The following is a 14,876-nucleotide window of genomic DNA, read 5'->3' on the forward strand; positions in this document are numbered from 1 at the left end:
TGCAACATTGCGTCGGCTGCCTGGAGCGTTGTACAGCTGATGACCAGGAGGAGTGGAGTGCAGGAACAAAATGGCAGCCATAAGTTTCTGCTGAGGCTCGACCTGAAGCTTTCAATCGTGAGATGAAACTGGATCTTGCTGCATAGAGGGGGGAGACCAGTTGGAGGTGAGAATGACAACAATATGGAAAGACTGTGCCCAGCGCGCCATGCTGACACTAGGTGCGGACATATCTGCTGCTAGCTTGCGTGCTCTACGTGCGTGAACTGCCCAATGGAATGGTGCTGCTGCAAATATCCATAGCGGTGAGGTGGGACTCGTTGCGGCGCATGTAGTGCCTACAGTATGCTGCACCCAAATACTGACAAGCGCGGATGTCGACTACTGATTGCGATGTGATGCTGGCGGCATTGAATGTGAGCAAACGGACGGCGAACCTATTCTGGATGCCCTGGGCGGCGCCCTGCTCCCTTGGGTGTAGTGGAAGCCTGTGAACGTCTGCGGACCCGACGCCTTGTGATTACGGTGAAGGATCAGCTCTTTGTCACTGAGTGCCACCGTGGGGGTGAACTGCGCGTGGGGCACTGCACCCTACGTTAAATTGACTGGCACCTGACGCAGGTGCGACGCGCCGATCAGGCCCACGATACCCGCTGGGGAGGTGCCGAGGCCTGGTGGTCGCGATAGTGACGAGATGTTTTGAGTTTGGCGGCATCTCCGTGGGTGAAGTCTATGGGTATCCGGCACTGGGACAGCTGGGATCTACTACTCCTATCATGGGAAAGTCGGACAAACAGCAGTCAAAGCTCTCCTTTGATACAAAACGCCAAACGAAAAGTGCAACGGCACCTCCGGATGCTGAAATAGAAGGGGGAGCTGAGGCAAGTGCACCCATGGAGCAGGTCCTTACGGCAATACAGCAAAACCTGCAAGAAATCAATGGTAAGCTGAATTCCTTAACAAATCGCGTAGATAATATATCAAAAAAGCTGGATAAGCAAGGTGTGCGTCTGGATGAGGCAGAAAAACGTATATCATCTGTGGAAGACGAGTCGCAAACCACAGCGCGCAAATGTGCGGATATGGAGAAACTGATGGAGGCCCTTAAAACGTAGGTGGAGGACTTAGAAGCGAGATGGCGCCGCAACAACGTCAGAATCGCGAGAATACCTGAATCCACCAATACTGGGCGTATGGAGGCATATGTAGAGGGGCTGTTGCGGGCGTTGTTCGATGTTAATCCGCTCTCGTCAGTCCTCATAGTGGAGCGTGCCCACAGATCGTTGGCTCCAAGACAACCACCAGGCGCCACGCCAAGACCTATAGTGGCCCGGCTCCTGAATTACAGAGATCGTGACGCCATACAGCGTATGGCACGGGAGTAGCAGAAAATATCATATCAGGGCAACGAATTGGCGTTCTATCCGGATTTTACCATGATGGTACAACTGGCGCGCAAAGAATTTAATCCAGTGAAAAAGCGACTGAGGGAACTGGGGTAGAGTATGCAATGCTCTATCCGGCTCGGCTTAAGGTGACGCAGGATGGTAAGTCGACGATCCTCCACTCTCCAAAGGCTGCACATGACTTCATCAAGAGGCTGGCTGGTTGGCGCGGGGAGCGCGGGCATGCTGAGCGGTCCCGTGATTCCAAATGAAACTCGTTGGGTTGGTCCTCTAGCATGAGCGGGGTGATCCGGTCTGGCGGGGCCACTGATATCAGATCGACTTGGATATGTAACTCAGAATGAGCTTGTTGCGGCCTGCGAACTCTGTCTGTAAGGTTGGTATGCATCCAATACTTTTCAGAGGTCCCTTCGGAACCTATCAGACAGTTAGCACCTAGGAAAAGATACTCTGTAACTAGACACTGACTATCCGTCTGCGGCATTACCACACTGAACGACATGAGTAATAGTATGCATATTGTACATATTGGATGCTGTTGACGAGGGTGATCTTGGTTTGGACAAGGAACTGGCAAAGTGCTATGTTGGGATGCAGTTGGACCACGCTGCACCTGTTTAACTATCACTGAAATACATACACTGTCCGCAATAAACTGTTACAGACCGCACTACGCGCCCTGCTCAAAGTACGTTACAGCATATTCCAGACAGTGTTATATAGCTCTATGGTAGCATTAAGATACTTGCCAATTTATGAGCGCTATATGATCTGCACATATAACGTATACCTGACCACATCCATGTTGGTGGATGGAGATGTGTGCCCTCAGTGGTACCCTTATGCGGGTGCTCCCCACAAAATGTTTCTGAGATGTTGTTACTTTTGTTGGGGACTTGGCTTTGGCAAAGTTGGGGTGCTAAAGTGGGTGGCGGGAGGAGAGGAGGCGGATTGTTACACAGACTATAGTGCGCAAGATGCAATGTAGCTGTACAGCAGAACACCTGTATGAATGTATCTACCAGCATGTTATGAAGTCACAGTTGATGCACCTGCGGGTTGCAGAATATTTGCTTTTGGACCGTACTGCAATAGGAGTCTATGTCTGCAGATAGATTGCGTCCAACCACGCTAAATCTACTGACGTGGAATGTTAGGGGACTCAACAACCCGAAAAAAATACAGCAGGTATTTGCTTACTTGGATAGGCTGCATATCGACATAGCGTTACTACAAGAAACTCACATTGCCCCTGATGCTAATAACACTATTGGACGAAAATGGGCAGAGGCGCTCTATAAGTCATCATACTCATCCTACTCCAGGGGAGTCCTTATATTGGTGAAAAAGGGGACACAATTTCAAATAGATAGTACAATGCGAGAGGATGTAGGACGCTATGTTATCATAACAGGAATACTTCGTGGCCAGCGTATAGCCCTTGTTAACACTTATGGCCCAAATGTAGATGACCCCGATTTCTATAGAGAAATATGGCGTAAAATACATGAGTTAAAGGGGATAACTATATTCTGGGGCGGGGATCTTAACGCTGCTTTGTGTGACAACCTAGATAGATCTGGCGCCTCTAGAGAACCACACCTGAGAACTGTGGAAGTATTGCACAACATTATGAGAGAGGAGGGGCTATATGACATTTGGCGCACTCATTACCCAGATAGGAGGGAGTCCACGCACGTTACAGCAGCTCACAATAGCTGGTCCCGTATAGACTATTGGTTGGGGACCAGTGACGTATTGCTATGGACCCGAAGTGTGAGTCATGTTCCTAGAACACTATCGGATCACAATCCTGTGCTGTTGTCTATAAACATACCATATTACATACCTCCACCATACACCTGGCGTTTTAACTCTAAAGCACTGTTAGACACCGTGTTTGCAGATACACTGGGTAAAGCCATAACTGAATATTTTGATTTGAATACGCCCAGTACAGATGACCCGGGTCTCCTGTGGGAGGCTTTCAAAGTGACGATCCGGGGAGTGTGCATCAGTACCTGTGCTGGCATATTAAAAGATATACGTGAGCAGAAACGCAAGCGGGAGAATACGCTGCAAGCATTAGAGCGGGAATATGAACGTACACAAGAGGTCAAGGTATTGGGGGATATTAGGACTGTACTCTCTGAATACCAAAAATATGCTGACGATGAACTGAAGTACATCACGAAACGTGGGATAGCACGTTCCTATGGACAGGGGGGCAGGCCATGTAAGGTATTGGCGGACAGAATACGCACGAGTAGACCACAACAGTCCATACTAGCAATCAGGGATGAACAAGGGGTGTTGAAGCAAGAAGCGCAGGAAATATTGGGTGAATTTAAGAGAACCTATGGGGAACTATACGCTGCGCGCAACACTGCTGGGGTGACTGAAGTAAAGGAATACCTAGATGACATTGCTATAGCATGGTTATCCGATGCACATAGGGAGTATTTATCCTTGCCTGTCACTGTGGAGGAAGTCACGGCGGTTATTAACTCCCTCCCTAACGGTAAAGCCCCTGGGCCCGATGGGTTCACATGCGAATTTTATAAGGCTTTTGCAAGTCAGCTAGCTCCTCATCTAGTCGAAATATATGGAGATGCACACGACAAACAGTTGCTCCCACCAACGTTCAGGGAAGCGGTACTCATTGCACTCTTAAAGCACAACAAAGACCCAGAGAGTAGCGACTCTTATAGACCGCTGTCTCTTATAAACGTGGACACTAAAATATTGGCCAAACTTCTTGCCACCAGACTACAGCCCCTAATGACAAGACTAGTACTACCAGATCAGTCCGGATTTATCCCGACTAGATCGACCAGCCATAACACCAGGACACTGTTTGCGCTATCTCATTACTTAATCCCCAGTACTAAGGCTGTTGCGGTTCTCCTGGACGCGGCGAAGGCATTCGATTCTCTTGAGTGGCCGTACCTATACACCGTTTTGCATCACATGGGATTTCCACCTATCTTCTTGCGCTGGGTGCAGACTTTATATGCAGACCCTACAGTACGGATCAGAGTGAATGGATGTATATCGGGTGCGTTCCCCATAGCAAGGGGGATGAGGCAGGGATGCCCGCTTTCCCCGTTGATATTCGCACTAGCCCTGGAGCCCCTTGCCTGTAAGATACGGCAGGGTCATCATTATTCGGCTCTCCAATTCCCGCAACGACTGCTGCACATATCTCTGAACGGAGATGATATGATGTTATATGTACGCGATCCGGAGACAAATCTGGCCCCATTGCTGAGGGAATATATCTGTTTTGGGTTACATTCAGGTCTGCAAATTAATTGGCCCAAATCTCTAATAATACCATTAACGGACTCCGTGGTTCCGCACCCAACTGAATTTCCCTTGGAATGGCAATTAGAACCGGTAAAATATCTGGGAGTTTGGTTCCACCGGGATCCAGAGGTGGTGCTTCGCTATAACTATGGCAGGGCAATTGATACAATGGAAGACAACATCGGGCGATGGATTCAATTGCCATTGACGTTGGCTGATCATTTAGCTATTGTCAAAATGGTTATATTGCCGAAATTTCTTTATCTGTTCAATAACATACCAATTACACCCCCAGCACAGGTTTTCAAGCGAATCTCCACCATGGTGACAAAGCTGATCTGGGCTGGCAAACAACCCCACATTAAATTGCACACCCTCACACTACCCTACGCACGTGGTGGGCTCACTGTTCCAGACTTTCTGCTGTATTTCCTGTGTGCGCAAGCGCAATTTGCGCATTACTGGTATCACAGTGTCCCGTATCTCCCTCATGTTGCCATAGAAGAAGGGGATGCACTTCCAATTCCATTGAATGCCATCATCACGCATCATAGATCTCCGCTCCACGGTCGAGATATTAACTCTATAGACGCAACTGTTGCTGCATGGCATAGAATGGGGAAATTAGCGGGTAAATAACCATTATACGCACAAGCACTACCACTGCTACACCATCCTGAATTATCTGTTACACAAGAAAAAGTGGGTCAGAAACAGCTGCAACAGGCCGATATAGATAAGATGGGGGATCTTTATTGCAATGGAGTTTTTAAAACACTCACAGAACTCACATATATTAGTAATCAAACGACTCTATTTAGATTCACATATTACAGGCTACAAAATGCGATCAAGTCACTGTACCCTTCTTACCCTGAGGAGCCATCACAGATGTCTACGCTGCAGTGGTTGCTCACTACACCCAACAATAAACACATGGTATCCAAGCTGTACACTAAACTGCAGGACGATATAGATGGCAAGACACCCCAGGCGATGGGGAAATGGAATGCAGTTCTTGATATCCCACTCACAGAGGAAGAATGGTCCACGGCATGCGCACTGACTAGCTTACTTGCTCCTAACGGCAATTTGAAAATGGTGCACTCTAAATATATCCACCAAACATACTACACTCCAGCCAGGCTGTATGCCTATGGCCTACGCTCAGAGGCAACCTGTAAGCGCTGTAAGGCAGATGGTGCTGATTTTCTGCACCTGGCATGGAACGCCAACACAACCTCAACATCATCTCCTATGCCGACGACACCCAGCTGATCCTCTCCCTCACCAACGACCCCGCCACCGCCAGAACCAGCCTCCAGGAAGGGATGAAAGACGTCGCCGAATGGATGAAGTACAGTCGCCTGAAACTGAACTCAGACAAGACGGAAGTCCTCATCCTGGGATCATCGCCCTCCGCCTGGGACGACTCCTGGTGGCCCCCTGCCCTGGGCACCACTCCCAAGCCAACGGACCACGCACGCAACCTGGGCTTCATCCTGGACTCCTCCCTCTCGATGACCAGACAAGTCAACGCCGTCTCATCATCATGCTTCAACACCCTGCGCATGCTCCGTAAGATCTTCCGATGGATCCCCACCGAAACCAGGAGGACGGTCACCCAGGCACTCGTCACCAGCCGACTGGACTACGGGAACACCCTCTACGCCGGAACCACATCCAAACTTCAGAAAAGACTCCCAACGCATCCAGAACGCCTCCGCACGACTCGTCCTGGGCATCCCCCGACACAGCCACATCTCCGGCCACCTGAGAGACCTGCACTGGCTCCCCGTCAGCAAGAGGATCATGTTCAGACTCCTCATCCATGCACACAAGGCTCTCCACGACCTGGGCCCCATGTACCTCAACAACCGCCTGACCTTCTACACACCCACCCGCCAGCTACGATCGACCAGCCTCGCCCTCGCCGCCGTACCACGCATCCGCAGAGCCACCGCCGGAGGAAGATCCTTCTCCTACCTGGCAGCCAAGACTTGGAACTCCCTCCCCATCCACCTTCGGCTGACCCAGGGCCATCTCTCCTTCAGGAAGCAACTCAAGACCTGGCTCTTCGAGCAGTAACGGACCCCTCTCCCCCAGTGCCTTGAGACCCTTCCGGGTGAGTAGCGCGCTATACAAATGCTATGATTGATTGATTGTGCTGAGGTGCATGAGTACTGGCATCATGTTACTACGACACTGGGGAAAATGGTGGGTGGAGATGTTGATTGTACTTTTCGCACATGTCTGTTGGGTCTTGTTCAAAACATGCGGGCTCGTAAACGTAAATTTTGTGTTGTGGCTTTGTTGATGGCAAAACGTAGAATCTCCTTGTGCTGGGATGGTAGGACGTCTCCTACGTTGCGACAATGGCTTCGTGACCTGACATACTGTAAGGACATGCTCCACACCTATATGGAGGAACTACCCACTGGAACTAAATCCATGAACTATTGGACATACCTAACTGACTATCTACAAATCTGTACAATGGATTAATCAGATTGTGTGCGACATCTGAGGTACATGTGACGTGCTGTTCGTCGGCAGGAACGGTCTACACTGTAAGACAAATGTGGTTATGCTACAGTCTGTGAGTTTATGTTTAGTTGGTTTGTATATTGTATAAATTTGAAATGCCAATAAAAAAAACAAAAAAACAAAGGGACTCATTACTATTTGTTTTTAGTCTGAAGCAAATTTTGGTTGAGCACGTACCTGTTTTAATTTCTGAGCGGAAGAGCACCGCTGTCTACGTGCCACGTTTAATTCTACATAAAAAAAGTAAGGAAAAGAGAGGAGTTTTTTTTAGTCCTTGCGTTCTTTTGTCCGAAAAACCCTGCTCTACAATCTTCACTTTTGACCTCTACTATTGGTGCGGTTAGAACTTTGAACCGCGCGCTGCTTATACGAATTTGCTTGTGAACGCAGTTTTTTTTAAATCGTGAAGATTCCTACCAGACTATCAGGGAAGGTCAAGAAACAAATTAATTTGTCCCTGCAGAGAGACTTACTATGGGCTGGTAGACCTCTAATAGCACTAGGCAAGCTCACGTTGGGGTGGTACGACGGGGGTATAGCCCTCCCAGACATTCGTAAGTACTATTGGGCAGCGCAACTGGCTGCGATTAATCAATGCCAGTACGGAAGTGGCGATGACCCTGCTTACGGAATGGACAGGTGGTTGCTGCTGGGTGGTGACTTCACAAGAGCACTTTATTCCAGACATACTAGATACAAGCTCACGGGCCCCATTAAGCACTCAGTCCAGATTTGGCACGCGGCCAACAAAGCTCTGGGGTAGGCCAATAAACTCACATTGGCCACCCCCCTTTGGGACACGGAACAGTTGGGGACTATGGGGCGAACCAAAGGGTTTGACAAATGGGACCTCATCGGCATTTCACACATTAGGGACCTGTGGGGGCGGGATGGAGTGGTGACGTTCACTGCTCTGCAACTGACATACGAACTGGCCACATCAGAACACTTCCGTTATAGACAGATTCGCCATGCTCTACAGGCCAACATCCAACCAGACACAAAGCTACCTGAGGCATCCCCGCTTGAGGACAGACTACTTGATGGACATCTCCCAGATAAATGTATCTCCCTCACGTACAAAAAACTCATCCACCACACCCCTGATCCCCTCACGACACTTGGGGAGAAATGGGTACGGGATGGTCTTGAAATAGACGATGAGGAATGGCAGGAGGCACTTTCCTCACCCAAAGAAGTGGCTATATCGGCGAAATTAAAACTAATACAGCTGAAAATTTTGCATAGAGTCTACCTCTCAGGGACCCAACTGATTCACATGGGGAGCAGTGTGGACGGGCTATGTAGGAGAGGATGTGGAATGCAGGGCGAATTCATACACGTACTATGGGAGTGCCCATTGGTTCAAGTCTTTTGGCGAAAAATCCTGAAAATTATGAGTACGGTGTGGGGAGTGCCTTTGCTGCCGGAGGCCAAGAGATGCCTTCTGAACATTTGGGAGCCCACAGATTTAAACGTGAAAGGGAGGTTATGGGTCACACTTGGGCAGACGGTTGCCAAGCGCAACATAGCACAGCTCTGGGGGGCCGCTGCTTCACCTACGCTAAAGAAATGGAAGGAAGATATGGACTGGTGTATGAGTCGCAAGAAAACTGTTTATGTTGCACGGGGATGTCCCAAAAAATGGTTGGCTATTTGGTCTGAATGGAATGTGTACCGGGGGGGATTGTGTGAACCACCGATTGTCTCATCCCCAGAAGACCACTGTATGTTTTAAAATGGCAATGCATGTATTGTAACTTTACCTGCTAAGACTACACTATGTACGGATACGTGTAAAAATGGATGCAATTGGAATATGTGCGGTGCAGAGCTGTATACCATGACCACTGTTTCTTTAAGTTAAATAAACAGAGTTTAAAAAAAAAAAAAAGAAACAAATTAATTTAATTCTCAGCCACTTCCTCATCCTCAGAGGGTGGAAATGATAATAATGAAGGATGTTTTAATAGTAACCGCCGTGGAAATAATCAACAACAACAAAGTGGGTCTTTTTTAGGCAGAGGTCAGCAGAAGCCACGCGGAAGGAACAGATACGTCAATCAACCTTGGGAAATGACAATCAGGCAGAGGTACTACAAAACCTAGCACCATCACCCATTTACAATTTGTCCAATCGCGTTCTTACTGAAGCAGAAGAAAGTATTTTAAGGAAAGGTTTATCCTTTGTTCCAACTAAAAATACAAACTTTGTTAAAATGAAATCAGAAGTCATCGAATTCTGTAGAAAGATTTGGTTGATAACTTATTTTTCTGAAAATCCTACTCCTATGAACACAGAAGTTACTGGAATGAGAAATAGATCGACATTTTGTCCTCCTTCTATGAAAATACCTAAAGAAGTGTTAACCTTTGAAAGGACGGTCGTTTCAGCCATTACTAATAGGGAAAAGAAAAAAAAGTATGTCAAACATAATACATCAAAGGCACAAAAAGAGGCAATTACCAATTTGAAAAATGACCCTTCAATAATAATTAAACAAGCAGATAAAGGGGGTTCTATTGTGGTATGGAGCACCTTGGATTATATTGCATAGGTCAAAAGACAATTGAGTACGGAGGATTGTTACCGCAAAATCAATAATGATCCAACAGTGGAAATTCAAAATGATCTTCTTGCAATCTTAAAAGATGTCTCGATCAAGGGATTGTAGGCCAAAAAGAAATTGACTTTTTAAATAAAAAACATCAAAGAAACCCTTTATTGTACATTCTGCCAAAAGTGCATAAAGATGAAACTCATCCACCAGGAAGACCGATAGTGTCTGGGTACGAGTCTGTACTCGAGCCTATATCAAAATACGGTGATTTCTTTTTTAAACCATTCATGCAAGAGGTACCATCTTACCTCCGCTATACAACCAACTTTTTAAACAAAGTTCAAATCATGAATTTTGAAATAGGACAACACTCTTGACGTAGTGTCGTTGTACACTCAGATACCACAGGAAGACGTACTATCTGCAATAGAATCCTTTTTAGAAAAAAGATCAAAACCAACAAGGTTTCCAACAGAATTTATCATGAGACTGGCCAGTTTCACGCTTCAAAAAAATAATTTTAAATTTGGAAATGATTTTTACTTCCAGACCAAAGGAACAGCGATGGGCTGTCCCTTTGCTCCAGAGCTGGCGGTGTTGTACATGGCCAAATTTGAAGAAAGATTTGTTTACAATAACAACCTGTATGTCCAATGGATTTCAAATTGGGTCCGCTATATTGATGACATTTTTATGGCATGGGCTGGAAATACAGAGCATTTGTTCCAATTTCATGGATGGCTAAACACAAGGACAGCAGACATCAAATTTAGTTTGAACCATGCCACACAAAGAATGACATTTTTAGACATAGAGGTTTATGCCTCTAATGGGAAGTTAGTCATCACTATCCATCAAAAACCGACGGATAAAAACAAGGCACTTCATTATTCAAGTCACCATCCAAGAAATTTACGTGACAATCTACCCTACAGTCAGTTTTTAAGGATTAAATAAAACTGTTACTTTAAAGATGAATACGCTACTCAAGCAAACAACCTGGAAGAAAGATTGAAAGACCGAGGGTACCCAAAACAAAATGCTAAAAAATGCTGCAAAAAGAGCGTGGTGGACACCACGAGAGGCTCTTTTAGGAAAGAAGGAAAACCCAGTTCTTAATCGTGCAGTCTGTGTGACCACATTCTGCCCTGATACCAATCATTTGAAAAGAATAATTCATCAAAATTGGCATTTGATCCAAAATTTGGACTCATCACTTGAAAATCCTCCCTTGTTCGCATTGAAAAAGGAAAGCAGTTTAGCAAACCAAGTGGTTAAAGCTTCATTACCGAAGACATCAATAAAAAATACTTTGCGTGAACAATTATGTTTACCGCCTGTGACAGGACATCATAAATGTGGAACGTGTGCTTGCTGCAATCAAACCATAGAAGGCTCACTTTTTTCCCCACAAAAACGTACATTGGAAACATGACACATTCAGCAATTGTAAATCAAAATATTTTGTGTGTGGCATTTTATGCCCGTGCCCCAAATTGTATTTTGGTAAAACCAATCAAGAGGCACGCCAAAGGATTACTCAACACAAATCAAGGATTCATAAAAATGTGCAGTCTGCACCGTTAGTAAATCATTGGATCAATCACAACCACGTTGAGAAAGACCTTACATGGACTTTAATAACAAAGATGACCAAGATCCTCCTGGAGGAGACCTTGACTGTAAACTAGTACAAAGAGAAGCAATGTTAATAGTCAAATTCAATACTGCAGTTGACGGACTCAATGAGTTGTCAGAAATTTACAATCTATGAAAGACAGCCATTGAGCCAAAGCACATTTCACTCTTGTCCAGTTACCATACATAAATTGGTTCTACTTCCTCTACAGCGTTTTTAAAAATGTCGATCCGGCACTTAAAATGCAAAAAGCTTTCATTTGCTCTCCTTTTTCTAATATGATTTACCACAACACCGTGGGATTGTTCCTCGGTTTATTAAAATGTGTCTGATAAAAAAATTCACAGATCACATTAGATTACACATTCTATGAGTAATATTGCATAAGCTATTCGTACACTCAAATATAGGAGTAGATGCCGATTCAACACCAACAATTAAATCCTCAAATTGGCGACCTGTCTCATCGGAGATTGAGTATTCGCGATCAAGCAACAAAATCTCATTAAACTACATATCCCAAGTTTCCTAGAGTGACGCTGTCAAGCGTGACGGTCACATGATTAGCTCAGGAACTAAATGCTCCCGTACAGCCGAGAACAAGCAAAGATTGAGGAGGATGCCGCCAACACGAGAAACGCGCTTGCCCAGGTATGATAAAACGACGTTTTCGTCCACCTAGTAATCGGAACAAGCAGCTTTTTATTGGAATCACTTTTAAACACACATCATGATGGGTGCCACAACGGGTTTTAGAAAACCTGAAATTGCTGGTCACATGGCATTTTTTTTTTTTTAAACTGCGTTCACAAGCAAAATCATATAAGCAGCACGCGGTTCAAAGTTCTAACCGCACCAATAGTAGAGGTCTAAAGTGAAGATTGTAGAGCAGAGTTTTTCAGACAAAAGCCCGCCAGGACAAAAAAAAACTCCTCCTCTTTTTCATGTAGAATTAAACGTGGCACGTAGACAGCGGTGCTCTTCCGCCCAGAAATTAAAACATGCTCAACCAAAATTTGCTTCAGACTAAAAACAAATAGTAATGAAAGTCCCTTTGTTACAGTGGTCCCTCCTTTCATATTGTTCTCTTTACAATTCACAGACCTGGAATAAAAGAATAGCTTCCATCAAAGATTTAAAATGATTTGACCAAGTAAGTTCGGCAGTAAAACATACACAGGAATCCTCCCACCCCCCTTTTTTAAATATGACTAGAGGACTGACCGACTCTTCTTTTCTTTTCTCTCTTTTTTAAAATTTGCGTTGTAGAAAAAGTTCCCGTACGCTGTGGCACATTTGAGATCGGCTGAAACGGACATTTATATAGGGTTTGAGTATAGATAGTTTAAATCATACAGAGAGAACAAGAGCTGAACTCTCCCTCCCCCCCTTTTTCTTTTACAGTTTGTATGGTCCTGAGGAGAACCCCAAGATTAAAAGAGGGGTTCGAAACGCGTCGACCATTGTTTCTTTCAAAAAGTGTCAAAAAATTGCAATTACCCGTAACTGTTTCTTACAATAATCACATTGTTTGCAAATTGAAAATTGAATATAATATGAAACAGTTTGGAGTTTAGTTTATATACAACGCACTGTTTGTATCTTGCTCTAAATAGAAGGTTTAAAAGTTGTAAATAGAAACTCACCTGTCTCGGCTTGTGTTTGGTGTCATGTCTTAAATGTTTTGTGGTTTTTGATACGTTGTTTGTCATTTAATGTCTTTTCATCTTATGGTATTTGTTTGTAAAATAATGTAATGATTTTTTTCTTGTTAGGCTGTGATGGTTGTAATATTTGAAAACTTTACAACTTGAGGATAAAAAACTAAAAATATAAAGAAAAAACTTTTCTATTATAAATAAAGAAATATGGAAGATTGACCTTGGGTTACATTGAATGTATTTTTTATACCCACGTAGAAATAATTTAGTAAATAAATATCAGCATTGACATATTACATGTTGTTTTTTGATGATCAGGATCAGCCTTGCTGATAGGAGCTGGAACCCGTACTTGTTAGTCATCATAATCCTGAAGTCAGAAACGCCTCCCTAAAGGGATTATGTGGCCTTTCCAACTGGCCGATGGGCTCCTTGAGCCCATCAAAACCCAGTCCGTTTCCCTGGCCGGTTTACACTCCGACCGCCAACATTATAATCCGGCGGTCGGAATGTAAACCAACCATGTAGGTCGGAAAGCCTCCGACGAGCGGTCGGAGGCTTTCCAATCTACATCGTAATCAGGCCCTATATGTCTTAAAATAGAAACCAAGTACATACAGATATGAGGGTAATTAGTACCCAAAAATGTTCTGGATCCAAATATTTTTTCTGAATGTTGATAATGATTTCAGATTTATGTTGGCCTTGTAAATATTTTGCAAATCAAAATAATATAATTGGTGCTAGGGATGTTGGTCAATTTTCACTCTCAACAGTGCCAATTTATGAACATGATAATGCTCTTGATGTGTCTATCTGTCTAACGAATGCACAATTTGTGCACATATAAATGGACAATAGGTGGCAGAAATAAAGGTCATTTGTACTCACAATGGAGTGCAGATGGTGCCCCAAATATTAGTCAGTAAGTGCTCAAAATATAGGCTCATTGACACCTAAAATGATGTTCAGCATGCGGCTAAAGGAATAGTGGATTAGTGCCCAAAGTGGTCAAGTACCCAAATATGAGGGTGAATAATTATTCAAAATGGGGGAGGGGGGGCGCATGGGCACTTTACTGCTGGATAGCATGTTTAAAGGGCACAGACTTCTAAAGCTAGCAAAAATATAGGATCCAGCAAGATCTTAAAAATCGAGGATGGAAAAGGCGATTGTCCTACACATGTAATGCTATCAAATTTGTATGTGAAATTGGAATGAATTTGAGCTGGGTTTAGTGGCCTTTTTATGCACAGATTACTCGTTTATTTTGTCAAGAATAGGTATTATTAATTGCACAGAATGAGTGCCACCAAGTGCCCAAAATAGTGCTCAATGTGTGAAAAGATTAATCTGTCCCCAAATTAATAGTCAGTATGTGCCCAGATTGAGAGTCAGCTAAATCCTAATACAGCTGTAAATGTATTCACCCCGCAATGATGGACAAATATCAAGTTTGTCTACATAGGTCATTTAGAGCCAGAATTGTGGTCTGAATTTAGAAAAGAATATTTGCAATAAAGATCCTAATTAATTGTTCAAATTGTGCTAAAATTGCGAACTGTTATTGCCCAAATATGGCAGTGAACATGTGTCCAAAATAAGAGACACATACAAAAATAAGGGTCACGTCAAAGTAAGGCGCCAAAATAAGGTAACTGGCTGGTGTGTGCCCAAATTGAGCACATCTTCGCCAATAAAATGGAGGTCTGTGTAGGATTACTCTAATTGATCCATTTGACACTTACAATTG

Source organism: Triturus cristatus, chromosome 4_1, assembly GCF_964204655.1.
Source record: "Triturus cristatus chromosome 4_1, aTriCri1.1, whole genome shotgun sequence".
Taxonomy (NCBI): domain Eukaryota; kingdom Metazoa; phylum Chordata; class Amphibia; order Caudata; family Salamandridae; genus Triturus; species Triturus cristatus.